Genomic DNA, 18,007 nt, shown 5'->3' on the forward strand with positions numbered 1-18,007 from the left:
TTACTCCTTCTCCAAAACTGTGTGCTTGCACTTTACCTCAAAGGCAAGATGTACTTCAAAGAGAGATATCATGAAAATAAAGGGGAAGAAAGGTGGTCACATGTTGATTCTTGCTGGTTTAAATTACAATCTTCATTACTTTTGATGTGAGTTGGCCTATGCTTTGGTGTTTGTTGATCTTAACACATGAGTTAAGGTAAATAAGAGTATTTATAGATTTGAGAGGATATCTGTTCATGCCATTCTGAAAAAGAAAAACAAAAGTGTTGCCGTAAAATACTATCAAGGATAAAAATTAGGTATAGATATAAAAAACAAACATGATTACTGAAGAGGAAAGGGCAGGGGAAGGGTAAAAAGGGAGTTTGGAATTAGCAGATACAAACTGCTATATACAAAATGGATAAATGACAAGGATCTACTTATAGCACAGAGAACTATATTCCACATCTTATAATAATCTATAATGGAAAAGAATCATAAAAAATACATGTACAAGTACAACACCAACTGAATCCGGTGTTTTGCTTACACCTGTAACTAACACAATATTTTAAATCAACTATACTGGTGTTCTTTGGAAGGAATGATGCTAAAGCTGAAACTCCAGTACTTTGGCCACCTCATGCGAAGAGTTGACTCATTGGAAAAGACTCTGATGCTGGGAGGGATTGGGGGCAGGAGGAGAAGGGGACAATAGAGGATGAGATGGCTGGATGGCATCACTGACTCAATGGACGTGAGTCTGAGTGAACTCCGGGAGTTGGTGATGGACAGGGAGGCCTGGCGTGCTGCAATTCACGGGGTCACAAAGAGTCGGACACGACTGAGCGACTGAACTGAACTAACTGATACTTCAATTTGGAGAAGGCAATGGCAACCCACTCTAGAACTCTTGCCTGGGAAATCCCATGGACGGAGGAGCCTGGAGGCTGCAGTCAATGGGGTCCCAAAGAGTCAGACACGACTGAGGGACTTCACTTTCACTTTTCACTTTCATGCACTGGAGAAGGAAATGGCAACCGACTCCAGTGCTCTTGCCTGGAGAATCCCAAGGACAGGGGAGCCTGGTGGGCTGCCGTCTATGGGGTCGCAGAGTTGGACACAACTGAAGTGACTTAGCAGCAGCAGCACCAGCAGCATACTTCAATTTTTTTTAAAGGAAAATATTAGATAAAAGGCATTTAAGATATTCTTTGCAACAAGTAAACAAACAAATCAATGTATCTAGGATATTCCAGATGCTGCCTTCACAGTCATACACAATGGGTTTTCTATGGTGATGAAATTATCACCTCAGATGCCACCATTTTTGTTCAGTTCAGTTCAGTTCAGTTCAGTCGCTCAGTGGTGTCCGACTCTTTGCGACCCCATGAATCGCAGCACGCCAGGCCTCCCTGTCCATCACCAACTCCCAAACTCCACCCAAACCCATGTCCATTGAGTCGGTGATGCCATCCAGCCATCTCACCCTCTGTCTTCCCCTTCTCCTCCTGCCCTCAATCTTTCCCAGCATCAGGGTCTTTTCCAATGAGTCAGCTCTTCGCATCAGGTGGCCAAAGTCTTGGAGTTTCAGCTTCAACATCAGTCCTTCCAATGAACAGCCAGGACTGATTTCCTTTAGGATGGACTGGTTGGATCTCCTTGCAGTCCAAGGGACTCTCAAGAGTCTTCTCCAACACTGTCTCAGATGCCACCATTTTTGTTAAACCTTAACAATTTTAAGATAAGCGCTTTGGGGGAGGTATTATAATTACTTTAAAAATCAGGCCTTCCTTTGCCCACCCGTGTTCATAGCAGCGCTACTCACTATAGACAAAAGATGGAAGCAGCCCAAATGTTCGTGGACGAGTGGATAAACAATATGTGGTACATACATACAGTGGAATTTTATTCAGCATTAAAAGCAAAAGAAATCCTGACACATGGCACAACATGGATGAACTCTGAAGACATTATAGCAAGAGAAATAAGTAGGTCACAAAAAAGATTAAAATGACATGACTCCTCTGATATGAGGTACCTAGAGGTATTAAATTCACAGAAAGTAGGACGGTGGTTTGTAGAAGCTGGGAGAAAGCGGGAAAGGAATTGTTGCTAAGTGGGTGTAGTTTCCATTTTGCAAGTTGAAAAAATTCTAGAGTTCCATTGCTCAACAATGTGAAAGTAGTTACTACTACTGAATTGAACAATTAAATGGTAAAGCAGGTAAATGTTACATTATGCATTTTTTAATCACAAATGACAATTTAAACAAACATAATTGGACCGTCTTTGAAACAAAATGCCTGAATCAGTTTTAACCACCGCCCCCCCCAACACACAGCATTTAGTTTTTGACTGCTACTCTTTAAACAGTTACTGTACAATGTACAAATATTTCTCCAAATAATAGAGAAGTAGGCTAGAAAGTGCTCAATTCATTAATTTAGCTCCTGTGATGTGTAATGTAATGTATTTGGCACTGAATAAAAGGAGGAAATAAGGAAAGCATTTCAGTAATTACTATTTTTTAATAGAAAACATTATCAGGAGGGCAGTCCTAGATAAGTCCTAGCACAAGTAAGGAAAAATAAGATTCATATTGATACAGAACCCAGAAACTCCTTTGATACTATAACCAGTATATTGGATGCATACTTGTTACCTGAATATCTGAAAACCAGAGTTTTTCAACAGTTGAGTCTGTGCACAATATTAACCATTTCTAAATTCCACTGAACATTTGCTTTTTCAAGAGATATCTGAAGTTGCCTGTCAGCCCCAAGCTACGATGGAGTCAAACCACTTCCCCCAAACACCATACATTTCATTTTAAAGAAAAGAAATCTTGTAAGCAAAGGACTAAAGTGATGGCATGAGTTATCTTGAGAACTCCAACACAAATGGGTTCCAAATGGAGAAATAATCTGGATCACTCTAACAAAGGCAAACACTGCTTTTACCACCCGTGATGAACCGCAGAGGTAAACTCTCTACGTACACAGGAGCTGGGGTCTAAATAGAGAAACCTTGGTAGTACCTGCAAGCAGTAAGAAGTAGATGAAACCTTTCGATTTAAAGTTTGTATCAGTTTCATTTTCTCAGAAGTCAAAATAGAAAGGAGCTGATCAGATAGATCTTAGCTAATGGAGTGAAGCAAAATATCTTGGTTCCCTGAAAGTAAAGCTGTATTAAAAGAAAAAAAGCATGAAAGAGAATTTTAAAAGTATAGATCACTTTATTCTTGTATTTCTATTGCAAATGTATCTAGAAAACTAATAAAACCAAGAGGCTGTTTTTACCACCCTTATTCCACTTCCTGTAATCAAAAGTGACAGGAAAAAGTGACAAATTGGTTCAAAATACAAAAGCTGCTGAAAGGAAAACAATTCTGATAAAATCACAGAATCCTGAGGTTGGAAGGGCATGTCATCCAACTCCTCATCAAATGACAAACCTTTCTTGAAAATCTCCACTGACGGACTGTCACAGCCTCCTGAGACCTCTCCTGCATCTTAGGTCAGTTATGACTATAAAAATGTCCTTCTAATATTAAAAGAAAACACATTTCCCCTGGCCTCAGTTCCACCATTTGGGTGCACTGGGAATTAGTCTAGCACCTCTTCCTTGGGGCAGCCTTTCAGATTTTTGCAGAGAGCCACGTTGTCATCTTTTTGTTTCTTTCTCTGTTAACAAAATACCCTTAGTTCCCTCCGTCAGTCCTCATAAAATCAGTATGTCCTCTCCCACCTGAATGCACCTGGTTTTCAATAGCTTTCTGAATTTAACACCTCTGTCATCTCTAAATAAGACACAGCACAGAGTTTGGGTGAATTTTAACTCTACCCATTAAAAAATGACTTAAAATTTTTTGACTTCATAAAGGTTGTAAATCACTTATTTGTGCATTTCAACATTTATTACTAGAAAATGTAACAATCTTTTATATTATTTAGAAATGCTGACAAAACATTAAACTCATCATGTCAATTTGTCCCCTCAACTAGCATGTTGCAGCATTAACCTCCACCTGGCAATTAAACAGGAACGTTGGGCCTTCTCTTTGACTATAACCTCTCCATCACACACCCCCAACCACACTGCATGCACCCACCCACACGCACACACACACACACACCTACACACTTTGCTTGATATTATCCCCCCGATGTCCCTTGTTGCTGCCTTTCTGTTCCCATGGCTACATCCTCATCCAGGCTTCCGTCAATACTCACATGGGCAGTTTCTACAGACCAGGTCTGCCAGGTCAGTGCTAATGGCCTTTCACCCTCAGTTCCCATTCTTTAAGGGGCTTATCTCAACAATCAACATGCAGTGTTTACTGAACATTCAGTGCTCCCTGCTTTCCACTTAGGGCTGGTATGAAATAATGGATGAATGGTTTTAACCTATAAACCACTAAGTTATCTTCTGCCCACCATACTCTGTTTAGGTAAGCCCCATAATCCTCTCCTTGTCAGACAGCATCCTCCTTCCATGTACAACCTCCCTTCTTTAGTCCCCTTCACCTGGATGGCCTCTCCTACTTTTCTGTCCATTCAGATCACACTGCCCACTTCTTCCAAAACCCATCCACATGAAACATTTCCCAATACCTCCACAAATGAAATATATATATATATATAAAACCATATGCTGTAATGTATCTCCTGTCAAAACAAAACAAAATAAAACACAGCCAATTCTGGGTTTTGTTTGCCTGCTTCTTTTATTTTCCTCATATGTTAACACAGTCTCTAATTTACAGTAATATCAATGCTACCATCATTCGTGTTCTTCAAAGGAAATGGAGTTTTACTTGTTTGTTCATTTTACTAGGAAAGACACTGAGAAGGAAAGAAGTGATTTTACGCTTTACTTCTTTAAGAAATAATTTGAGTTTGGAAATTTAAGAAACTGTGTGTGGAAATGTTGTGAGGGAGGGGCTCCCAAAGTGAAAGCTGCTTAACTGATCATCACTGTAATTACTGTAAGGCACCCTCTGAATTTCAAGTAATTAAATGGATCAGGGCTGCATATGAAACAAGCTTGTAGTGCAGTGAAAATGACTCAACATCTAGAGATACCTCCATAATGCTGTCAAACTAAATAGCAAGCACTGCCCCCTGTCATAACCTCCACTTTCTTTAAAGGGTCTCGAGCTCTAAAAAAAAAAAAAAAAAAAAGGCTCAGCTTAAATTCAACCTCACCCAGGTAACCCCCCAAATCCCCAAGTCAAGGATAATCCTTATTTTCTTGTGCTTCTGTGGTACTGTGAATAGCCAATATATGGTAGCCTATAAAACTTGAACTGAAGTAACATCGTATACATAGAAAAGGTTTTAATTTTAATCTATTGATAAATACTAGAATTAAAAAATCAGTTTAGCAAGGTTGCTGATTACAAGGTGATTAAAATAAAATGCAATTGCATTTTACTGGCAACAAACAATCGGAAACAATACCGTTTATGTTCTTGTCATTCAGTCCGACCCTTTGTGAGCCCATGGACTGCAGCATGCCAGGCTTCCCTTCACTATCTCCCGGAGTTTGCTCAAACTCATGTCTATTGAAATGGGGATGCCATCCAACCATCTCATCCTCTGTCACCCCCTTCTCCTCCTGCCCTCAATCTTGCCCAATATCAAGGTCTTTTCCAAAATCATCACATACTCATGAAAAAAAAATTTAAGAAAAAAAGACCCCTGCATAGAAAACTACAAAGTATTACTGAGAGCAATTATAGGTCTAAATAAATGGACAAAGCATGTTCATGATTTGGAAATCTCAACACTGAAAATATGTTGATGTATAGACAAAAAAAAAAAATCAAAATCAAAATCCTAGAAGAAATGTGTGGCAAGAGTAACTTACTAAGGGGATATATAAGTGAAAAGGACCAAGAATTGATAAGAAAATCTTAAAGAAGATGGAAAGTTGAGTGACTTTATACTACAAAATAAAAACATCTATTTTAAAGGGACAGTGATTAAAACAATGAAGGATTGGTACAAAGACAGACAACTAGACAAGGTGGACAGAATACAGTCCAAATACATCCTCAAATACATGAGGCTACCTGATCTGATTTATGACAATGGTGCCATTGAAAATACAGAGGAGGAAGGAAAGGTATTTTTAATAAATTGATCTAGGTCATTTGAATATCCATGTTGGAAACAAATGTATCTTAATCCTTACCTTACATCACATCCAAAAATCAATCCCAAAGAAATTTTAATTTGAATGGCAAAACAGTAAAACTCTAGTACATAATAATTTTTAGGCAGATGTCCTCATGACCTTTGGTTAGGTAAAGACTTTGTAAACAGGACACAAAAAACACTGATATTACCAAAAATTTGCCAAACGTACTTTTTAAATTTTATGATTCTGGAGTTCTAACAAGTTCCCAGGTGATTCTAAAGTTGCTGGTGTGGGGCCCACACCTGGAGAGCCGCCGTTGGAAGGGATGATTATGAAATGAGCTGATTAGAAAGGGATGAAGCTCCAACGTTTAAAAAGCTCCCCAGGCGTACTAATGTGCAGCAGGAGAGCGGAGCCACTGGATTGGATTAGATGGTGTTACTTGTCCAAAATAACTGCACATAGTAAGAAATACTTTTAAGCTTACGTCTATTTCTGAGCATCGTGCCTGATTAACACTTTGTTTCCCTGTCAGTTCAAACTTGTAGACAAAGCTATGCTTAGGATGACATTTTCCAAAGACCAGAATGCAGCCCATGTTTTTTGATTGTTGCATACATACTAGGCGTTGTGTCTCCCAACACTGTACTGGGTGCCGGAGAACACAAAGATGGGGACTCATCCCAAACTGATCGGTGCTAAAGGACAAAAAGATTATTTAATAACCTATTCATTGAAAAAAAAATATGCTTTGAGTGTTCCTTTTTGCTGTCCAAGGAGCTCAGACTTTTCTCTTTAAAAATGAGAAGCTATAGAGGTTTTTAAGGATAAAAGTGATGTACTCTGAATTGCATCTTTGTTGTGTGCATCTTAAATTCATTAGAAGGTCCTTGGATAAAGAGATGCTGGGAGAAATGACCATAATTAAGTAGCAGAAGGGAGGGGAGGAGGATGAACTCTGTGGAAAAAAAGGAGGAGGAAACAGGAGTCATTAAGGAGGCTAGTGACTCGAGAAAGAGGCTTACAGCTACAAAGATTTTAGTAAACACTGACAATTCCAATTTCAAGATCATCAGGAAAATAGAAATACTATTTAATTAAAAGAGAAAGATGCTACTTGTATAAAGACCTAGTTGGGTAGCAGCATTACCCTTTAGCCAGAAGTTTTAAGGAAAAGCCAGTGGAATTTATGAGTCAAGAGAGTATTTGCTAGTAACCCCAATTCCAAATTTACTTATTTCTTCCCTCTCCCATAATTTGGAAACACCACTGAACAACCACTCTACTTAAAATCTCCCGCTCCTTCAGCTTCAGGCACTGCTTCCTACTCTTTGCCTCTCCCTTATTCATTTCCTGTCTTTCTTTCTCCTGTCCTTGAATAAGTGTATTCTCTAAATTCTATTTTTCTTTGGCTCCCATATCACTTCAATTGACTAAAGAGACTTTTCTATAGGGAAAAATCTAGCCTTTTTCTCTCCTACAACTATCCTGAGATTAAGCCTCTCATTTCCAATGGCCTTCTGGCCTATTCCTTAGGCAACTCAAACTGGAGGACTCTATTTTATTCATGTTTACCCATTGATGAGATCCTACCATTCTTTAAAAAAAAAAAAAAATCTCACATGTACTATGAAAGCATCTCTGATTCTTGCTAGATGTGATTCTCAACCTCATACTTTCCTCATTCATCTAACAGTATAATGAATGAGGGTCCAAGACCTTCTAATTTCACCTCTGTTCCAGATGTTAAATTCAGTGAGGACAAAAAAAATATGCCTTGTTCATCTGCATATGTACAACCTAAGGCTTGCACTTATCATTTGTTAAATTGATTTGGGAGCATAAAACTGCTACAAAGGGTTTCTTTTAAGGCTTCCTGAAAACTTACAGCCAATTTAGAAGAAGCCAGGAAAAACAGAACAGATTTGGTTCTTTTTATCAGTCAAGAGACAGAACCAGAGGACTCCTAGGCTTTTATTTCCTGATGCCAATCAAATTAGATCACTAGTTAACAAGTCTCCCTCAGCTCCAGCCTCAGAAGGCTAAAAACCAGAGTAAAGTACCCAGAGAAGAGACAGGTTTGCTGCTGTAATCAGGCAGATATCACTAAGAAGGGAAACATTCATGTTAAAAACAGACAATTTACCAGAATTTCAGCAAAAGAAGCTTACGCTTGACCAATACATCATCACAGTGACATTTGCAGTGTTACCAAGAAAATCAGTCTGCAGGGCTGTAACATTTATTTCAGAGCTCCTTGGGCCAGCAGCCCTCTCTGGCTTTATAAATCTTTGTAGTTTCAGAGAAATGGAGGTTGACCTGGGAGAAGCACCTCCCTAGGGCTGAATCTAAAACAAGAGAGTCACAAAGCATGGGCAACCCTCAGCCCTGCAACACTAGGTATGTGGGTCCAGTCACAATTGGATTGTCCTTTGCAGTGGATCCTTGAGAATCATCCAAGACACAGCACAACCAACATGGGATTGTCTGACTTTATCACATTCTTATGGATATTTATAAATGGCAATTAGATTCAGACTTTAGGCCTAGAACACAAGTGAGAATGTAAAAATTGCCTCAAAGTTTTTTACTGAAATAATTTTACTACAACAGCCCCTTCTGATCTAACCTTTATTCTTTCCTGTTAACACAGATTCTGCCACTATCAATATTCTCTATCTAGATTTTAGAGCCTCCACGGTTGATCCAGACCAGTATTTCTTTATGTCCTACACAAGGCAGAGCTCTTTTACCCATTCTCAGCAAAGCTAAAAAGAACTTCAGACTTTTTTCAGTAGAATGCAGCTTCCAAAGAAGATTGCTTTTAAGGCACACTTTAATCTCCCCTTCCTGGAATCATAATACTCCCACTTTTCTTAGATTGTTCAATCAATAAATATTTAGAAATTTCCTTCCATGTGCTGGGCATTGTGTTGTGCTTGAGAATACAACGGTGAGCAAAACCAGACCTGATTCAAGTATCAGTTGAGCTGAGAATCCAGCAATGGGAGAGACAGACACAAATTAAAGGTAAAATTGCATCTGTGAATAAAGAGAGCTGCATGGTTGTGTGAGAGTATACTACAAGGAAAGGGGAGCCAGGGTGGTCTTTACTGGAGAAGGAAAAGTTTAGCTCAAGTCCAAGGGCTCAGAACGGAACACTTTTTCAGGTCGGGGGAAGCGGGGGGTGGAGAGTATATAGAAAGATTCTATGGTGTGAGAGCATGAAGAATTAGATAATTTTTTAAAAGGACTGGAAAAAGTTGTCTTTATAGACCTTTGGGAGAAAAATACCTTTGTTAAATAAGAAATCTTTTGAAAGATTTTAAGGAGTTGGTGAGGTGAAATGCATTTTGAAAGGTCACTCTGACTGCAGTCTGGGAAAATATCAACTAGAGGGGGCACTGAGTCCCATGGCACACTGGTTGGGAGGATTTTGCGTTAGTCTATGTGAAAGAAACAAGATGAATGTGGTGGCAGTGGAGGAATTCATGATTAGTCAGATGGAGTATGGGGTAGGAACAACAGGAATGAGTCAAGAGTGATCTCTAAGTTGCTGGAATAATAGGAGAGTCTGAGTCCCATTCACTGAGCATGACACTGCCAGCAGGCACACTGCAAGGAGCAAGATCATGAGACTGAATTCTGATGTGCTGCGCTTCAAAATTTTCCTTCACTGACACTCTTCTTTATCCTAGTTTTTAAATATCTCTTAAATTAAAAAGAAAAAGGGAATTTCTCATAAATTAGAAGGCAAAAATATATAGGCGGCATCTCTCTAAATCTTGTTTTGCAGATGGTAAAAGGATTTCAAACATCTGCTACATTTGAAAATCCAAGTCTATTTACTCTTCTAATATATGTTAATCACTCAACAAATTGAAAATGAAACAAATGATGCCTTACTCACCAGACACACAATCTAACTCATCAGTCACTACGAGCATCCATTGTGAGGCTAAAAACATTTCTTCAGTCCATTAAATATTATACACTAATTTGATAATGACATTTGACTTAACAGTTTTACTTAAATTTTAATGTATGCAACGTCTCTCTCAAATTAAATGTGAGCTCACTGATGATAGGAGCCACAGCTCACATTTCTAAGTCATTGTAGAAAATGCTCTAGTATAAAATAGCTCAATCCATATACAATAAATACTATACATTTCCCAATCCTTGATACTGTTTTGAGCACCGGTAAGAGTAAAAAAAATGGTTCCAAATAGGAAAGGAGTACGTCAAGGCTGTATATTGTCACTCTGCTTATTTAACTTATATGCAGAGTACATCATAAGAAACCCTGGGCTGGATGAAGCACAAGCTGGAATCAAGATTGCAGGAAGAAATATCAATAACCTCAGATATGCAGATGACACCACCCTTATGGCAGAAAGTGAAGAGGAACTCAAAAGCCTCTTGATGAAAGTGAAAGAGGAGAGTGAAAAACTTGGCTTAAAACTCAACATTCAGAAAATGAAGATCATGGCATCTGGTCCCATCACTTCATGGGAAATAGATGGGGAAACAGTGGAAACAGTGTCAGACTTTATTCTTTTGGGCTCCAAAATCACTGTAGATGGTAACTGCAGCCATGAAATTTAAAGATGCTTGCTCCTTGGAAGAAAAGTTATGACCAACCTAGACAGCATATTAAAAAGCAGAGATATTACTTTGCCAACAAAGGTCCATCTGGTCAAAGCTATGGTTTTTCCAATAGTCATGTATGGATGTGAGAGTTGGACTATAAAGAAAGCTGAGTGCTGAAGAATTGATGCTTTTGAACTGTGGTGTTGGAGAAGACTCTTGAGAGTCCCTTGGACAGCAAGGAGATCCGACCAGTCCATCCTAAAGGAAATCAGTCCTGAATATTCATTGAGAATCCTGATGCTGAAGCTGGAACTCCAATACTTTACCCACCTGATGCAAAAAGCTGACTCATTGGAAAAGACCCTGATTCTGGGAAATACTGAAGGCAGGAGGAGAGGGAGATGACAGAAAATGAGATGGCTGGATGGCGTCACTGATTCAATGGACATGAGTTTGAGTAAACTCCAGGAGTTGGTGATGGACAGGGAGGCCTGGCATGCTGTAGTCCATGGGGTCACAAAGAGTCGGACACGATTGAGGAACTGAACTGAACTGAAGAGTAAAATGATATGTGGCAGAAAAAAATTGTATTTAGGGTGTGCGTGCTAAGTCACTTTAGTCATACCCAACTCTTTGCAACTCTATGGACTATAACCCACCAGGCTCCTCTATCCATCGGATTTCCCAGGCAGGAATTCTGGAGTGGGTTGCCATGCCCTGGAACCTGCATCTTTTTTGTCTCTTGCATTGCTAGGCGGGTTCTTTACCCCTAATGCCACCTGGACTTAAATTCTAATACCAGTATTACCCTTTAACTAGAAAAGTGGGCAAATTATTTTCACTTCCCTGGGCTTCAGTTGCCTCAATTACTAATCTCTGAAGACTCAGTTCAATGGGATCCTATACATTAAAGCATAAGCATTTATCACAGAAGTCAAAACAAAACAGCTTTCCATATCCTGCTTGATTAAATGTTGGCACAATAAAGGTGTGAATGAATGTATATCTGAATGAGTGAACCTAATGGAGGATGTAGTGAGCAGAAAGGATATTAATTAGGCATTCAGGAAACCAGTTAGGTAATCTAGATCCTAATCCCAGTTGGGCTTCCCTCATAGCTCAGTTGGTAAATCATCTGCCTGCAATGCAGGAGACCTGGGTTTAATTCTTGGGTCACGAAGATCCCCTGGACAAGGAAATGGCAGCCCACTCCAGTATTCTTGCCTGCAGAATCCCATGGACGGAGAAGCCTGACAGCTACAATCCACGGAATCCCAAGAGTTGGACAGGACTTAGCGACTAAACCACCACGACCAGCACCAATCCCACTTCAGCCACCGACTCACTTTGTTGGTCTCTTCTCTGTGCCTTGGCTTCCTCATCTATGAACCAGTGATGAAACCCACCTTATGAACCCAGTGATGCTGCACATTTTTTCTGAATCCCTATTGTCACAGCCCCAGAGGCAGGGAGTCACAGAGAGAAGCTCTGTACTCAGTGATAACCCTTCAAGAATGAAGAGAAGAACAATATAAGAGTATTGTTCATTCCTGGTGTAAAAAGCCCTCTTCAAGTGGGAAATGGCAGCACTTAGATTTACCCCTTAGATCCAGTCTGTATTGTCTTCTTCCTGTGCAAGGGACAGCGAGAGAAATTCTACTTTAGGCGACAAGACTGTGAAGTGAGTCCTCAGCAATTCTAACACCAGAACCAAAGGCTGGCCTCCCAAAGGCTGGCCTGGGCTTCTAGCTCAGCAACTCCAACCTCTACAGAATTCCTCTGTTTATAGTTCAAAGGTGCACACTTGTACCAGAATTGTACTCCTTGGTCTAATTAACTCAATATACCATTACTTTTCCTAGAGAAAGACAATTTAAAAACTACTTTTGCAGCCTACTCACCTTAATTGCATCAACTGTACATGTATTTTAGAAGCTTCATTTCTGCCTATCATACATCACACAAATCAAAGTTCCAGTATCACTGAATGGTGCCAAAACAATGGTACCAAAGTCATACTTCAAGGCAATTGAGATGAGCCCTAAGGAAAGAATCCATTATTATTATTATCAAAGAGAAACACAGAGCCATGCGCTTGTTACTAATGGGGCCTATCCAATAATTGCTTAATAGCTAAAAGGATGAGTTTTACTTGGAGAAACTGGATTTTACCTAAGATTTATTACAGAGAAATTCAGACATGTGCAATGATATTCATCCTCTTTGTAACTTGTGTAAACATTATAGTTACTCAGGAGAACCTCAAGTGAGGTTTTCATCACTCTGTGCAGTTCTCAAAATTAGCTCCTGAATGCAGATTTGAATCAACACTGGGATATGATAGAATGGAATGTTCTCTGTCTTACATAAAAATCTTCAAAAAATATAGATAACCCTGTATAAGATATACATTTTACAAAAACATACATGAAGTCTAGGAGAGTAGTAAGACAAAGGGCTGGAAAGGCTGATGGAGAACTTTGAATACTTAGCTTAGTAGTTAACTTTATCTTTCAGGCTGTTGATTTTGAAAAACAGATGTGGCATAATCAGCCTTCTGCTTTACAAAGTGCAGCTGAATAATCTGGCTTACTATTTCAAATAACATTTGTTTAGGACCTGAGTTCACAAGTTAGATCCATATTCTTTACAAACTTAGGGGAAAAAATTGTTTTTAAAAATTGTTTTCTATTTTTAAAAAAATGAGACGAACATTTCAGATCAGCAAAATCTATATTTTAGCACATATTTTGCTTTATCCTTTATTCTCATATTTAAGGCATGTATTTGCTTCATACAAGCTAAATTTGAAGGAAATTCCTTCTCATGGTCAAGTATGGCCCTGCGACGTGTGTGCAAGGTCCCACGGCCCAGGGGAATTCAGAGTGACACGTGGAGCAGGTGGCAATGAGAGGGTTCAAACAGAATAGCTGAGAAGCATGTGGACCAAGGTGCAGCACTGGCACAGTGCCAGGACCCCAGGCTCACCCAGGTCCTCAGACCTCTGCCCTCAGATTCAGGAGCCACAGATCACAGAGGTCCAGAAGTCTCTACAGTGCTTCATAAGGTAGTACGGTTTTACCGGATCATAGACATTTGGATGACTTTCAACAAGCTGATTGTGAGAAGGAAATAGGAAAATGACCATCGACCTGGCTACCATGGGCTCTTGAGCCAAGTCCCATATCTTGGACCAGCATGCCACGGCCCGTGTTCTCTCCAGGGCTGTCCAAGCTGACCTTGACAGCTGACCTTGGGAAAGGGGCAAGACAGACTTTTCTTTGAGCCTGGAATCACCACCTGCCCACTTTTCTCTCCTCTCACCTCCCAATATTTCCCATACAGTGTGTTTATTCTCTCAGACCTCATTTCATTTCTTTCTCGTTTTTTTTTTTTGTCTTTTTCTTTCGTCTTTTTCCCCCCTTGCCTTTGTGTGAGGTTGCTCTTCTGTTTTCTATTTAGCCAATTGATGCTAACATTGGAACAGGATATTGCGACCTCCAGCATTTAGACGAGACTGGAACAAGTGAACAAAGAGCACAGCATATTGTCATTCCTAATGTTCTAAGAATAATTCCCACAAGCCTGTTAGTAATGCTGACAGGATCTCCCAGGTTCTCTGCTTTTAGATACACCCTCCCCAGGCCAACTCAACCCGCACGGAGGCCAGAAATGGTGAGAGGGCGCCACCTCGTGGGCGCAATGGAAGACGCCTAACTCTAAGAACGAAACGGAGTTTCCCTTTGTCTCTCAAAACACGTATAAGTGAACTGGATTTTAAAACGCCTTGAAAACTTTCCAGTTACTGAAGCGAAGCTGGAAGTTATGAATTCTCTGTCCTAGGTATTCTCTGAGTAGCAGGAGAAATATCTATACCATGAATCTGTTCTTAGGTAAAATTCAAGGTGAAGGACAACCCTGGCTTCCCTTCTTTAATGAAAAGATTTGGAGCAGTCAGAAATTCAAAGAAAAAGGAGCGCTAATTATGCAGATTACATGCAAATAAAATGTACACAGTATCTGAGCAGGAAGTTCCACCCCCGCTTTAGAGTAGAGCGCTAATTACTGCTCTTCCACCGTGTCTTCCCCCAGGACATCTCTTCTTCCTTGGAACTAACCACCCATCTTACAAAATCCAGTTACTTTTCTGTATTTAATACCAGTGATCATCAAAGGTATGATTTCTGGACCACTTTTGTTGAAATTAACTATCATGTTTTCTTAAATTGCAGTTTCTTGGGCCCTGCTGCTGCTGCTGTTGCTGCTGCTGCTAAGTCGCTTCAGTCGTGTCCGACTCTGTGCGACCCCACGGACGGCAGCCCACCAGGCTCCCCCGTCCCTGGGATTCTCCAGGCAAGAATACTGGAGTGGATTGCCATTTCCTTCTTGGGCCCTACCTGACATCAATTAAATCAGAATTTCTGGGGCTGTAACAAAAGAATGGGCATTTGAGGGTAGCACCCATTCTGTGTACCACAACTAGAGACCCCAGTGCTCTCTGTGTCAGGTCCAGAAATTAAGCAATTTAGGAAGAGAACTTCCCTGGTTCTTGCATAATAGACGGATTCCAGTTTCTTAGAACACCTTGTCCAGGAAGCTTTCTCAATTTATTCCAGAAGATTCAAACAGATGCCTCTCGCTTGTGAGTCCTTCAGCTTAGTCAAAAGGAGTCATTTTATTCCATCTTTCTACTTCAGCTCATCAGTGAGCTGTCTCTTTGCTGAGATATCCTGGAAGGTGGGGGCTCTTATTCATCTCTTAATGGAACCCCAAGACACAACATGCAGCAGCATATTGCACATGGCAAAGTTTTAAGAGTTAATCCCAAACTCTGTTTGAAATTGCATTTGGGATCTTCTGGCTTCAAATAATTAGCCATCAAGAAGACCTGCAACACAGAAAACAGCCTTCCATCCATCTTAAAAGAAGTAGACCACTGCCCCGTGGAAAATATAGTCATTCCCCTCACCTCCACTCAGGGAGGGACCAAGACACACCAATCAAGCTGCAAGTGTTTTTCTCTTTGCAGCGTCCCAGGAATTCTGAGTGACAAAGGAACAGTCATCTGCTCCACAGCCCAGCAATTGTGTCATTAAACAGATTGGTCCGCAATGACAGAAGAGGCATTCTTTTGTGACAGGCAAGTGATATGATTTGTTTTGATTCCAGACACTGGCAGCATCTGTCTGGAATACGTGCATCTCATTTGATGCTGCAGGTTTATCAACAGACAACTGAGTCTACGCCCAGACATTGAATAGAAGTACAAACATTAAGTGACTACTCAAAAAGTCATAGTTTTGTCTTAACAGAAATGATTGGAAACTATGTGACTGCATGCAAAATGAAAAACACAAATTATTATTCTCTAGACAAAACTGCTTTCAGAATAGTTAAATCAATGTGCCTTGACTATTGGAACATAACCAGAGTTCCAGGTTAAACACCTGGAGTTCATTGAGCTCAACATGTCCATTTCTAATAGTGATACCTCAGAGAAAGTATGGAATTTAGCAAATGTTCATTGAGTACCAACTCATGCAATGAGACATTTGATGCTATAAAATCAAAGGAAGGAAGGCATGTAACCAATTGGGTAAATAGGGATGGTGTGATAGACTAAGTCATGTTTTATGTGGGCCTTAAAAGGATGCACAGCCTAAGAAGTTGAGGCGGAGGATATCGCACACATAGCAACCAACAGCAGGGATGTTCCTTCTTTAATGCCTCAGCCCTCTTTTCTCCATGAGGCATCCATCCGCCTGTAGAACCCATTGGACACCAGCTCAGATCACTGGCTTCCTCACCTTGAATGACCTTTCCCAGCCCCACCTAGCAATTCAGTTCCACATCACATATGGCTTCTGCAACCTTCACCTCAGACTCCAGCTCTGACTCTCAGTCTCCTATCCTTTCCCACATCACTCTTGAACAATCCCTCAGTCTCACTGAGATCCATAATCCATTGTTCTCACCACCATCCACCATCAAATGCCCTACCCCTTCACAACCGGCAAACGTATACTCATCTTAGTGGTCTTCATTTAAACAAAACAGCTTTTCTAGCAACAATCCTGTCTCCTGAGACTAGATGTGGTTTTCTTATTACATATACCTTTATAGTACCTTGGATTTCTTCCTCCAACTTAATCTTTAGAACGACTACTTATGTTTTGTCTTCCCTGCTAAAAGTAAGGAAATCTAAGACAGAGATCATTGCCCTTCTTATATGTTGCTATATACCTAGAGCACTTGGCAAATAACTGATGCTTACAAACCACCTGTTGAACCGAAAAATAAAATTGTAAAGCCCAAAGTGGCGAGGCATTGAGAAGCCTGGGGTTGTCAGGAAATCTCAGGCTAAAAGGACAGGTTGGAGCAATTTTCCCGAGTTCTTGGGCACTCAGATAATTGGGTTGTTTATTGTCTAAGTAATGGAAACATAATCGGGTATTTACAGATGATGAAGCCCTCCAGATATTCATTTTTCTCCATAACTAATACAGCTGATTATAAAAAGCATTTTATTGCAGGAAATTGTTTCAATGTAGTGAGGTAGAGAGAAGAAAAACAAACCATTTCTACAGTTCTACTATTTAATGAGTTTTTTCCCCTACCAATTTTTCAGACATTTGTTTTACACACTGGGGATAATATAGTGCAGCCAAGCTTGGACTCTAATTTGTTTCCACTTGGCATTGTAAACTAAGCATTTTTTCTTATCATTTAAAAACTTTTAGTAAGCTTCATTAAATAGCTATCCAACATTCAATCATATCACTATATTACTTTTCCTTATTATTTTCCTATTTTTAAAACTTAGGTTTTTAACCATTTTAATGTTTTATTGAAATATCATGTGGACAAGTACATAAATATTCATGGTTCAGTTCAGTAAAATTTACAAATATCTACTCCCACCTAGAGGGCTTCCCAGGTGGCTCAGTGGTAAAGAATCTGCCAGTCAGGCAGAAGACATGGTTTTGATCACTGACCCGAGAAGATCCCCTGGAGAAGGAAATGACAACCCATTCCAGTATTTCTGTCTGGAGAACCCTGTGGACAGAGGGGCCTGGTGGGCTACAGTCCATGGGGTCACAAAGAGTCACAGAGGACTGAGCTGACTGAATCACCAGCACCATCCCCACATAACTACAATTCAGATCAAGCTCTTAAATATTAACAGTACCCAAAAACCTCACACAGCCTTTCCCAAAAGTGTAACTCTGACTTATAGCACCATAAATTAATTTTACCCATTTGTGAACTTTGTTTTGGCATTTAT

The 18,007-nt window shown here is 40.0% G+C and overlaps 1 protein-coding gene across 2 annotated transcripts in view; it reads right to left on the reverse strand.

Annotated features, from left to right (window-relative positions):
- Nucleotides 1–18,007, reverse strand: part of FGF12 (fibroblast growth factor 12) — a 618,054-nt gene that overhangs the window by 317,755 nt on the left and 282,292 nt on the right. The gene's annotated exons all lie outside the window — the stretch shown is intronic.

Source organism: Bos grunniens, chromosome 1, assembly GCF_055505025.1.
Source record: "Bos grunniens cultivar Pamir isolate PY7600 chromosome 1, Bosgru_T2T1.0, whole genome shotgun sequence".
Lineage (NCBI taxonomy): Eukaryota > Metazoa > Chordata > Mammalia > Artiodactyla > Bovidae > Bos > Bos grunniens.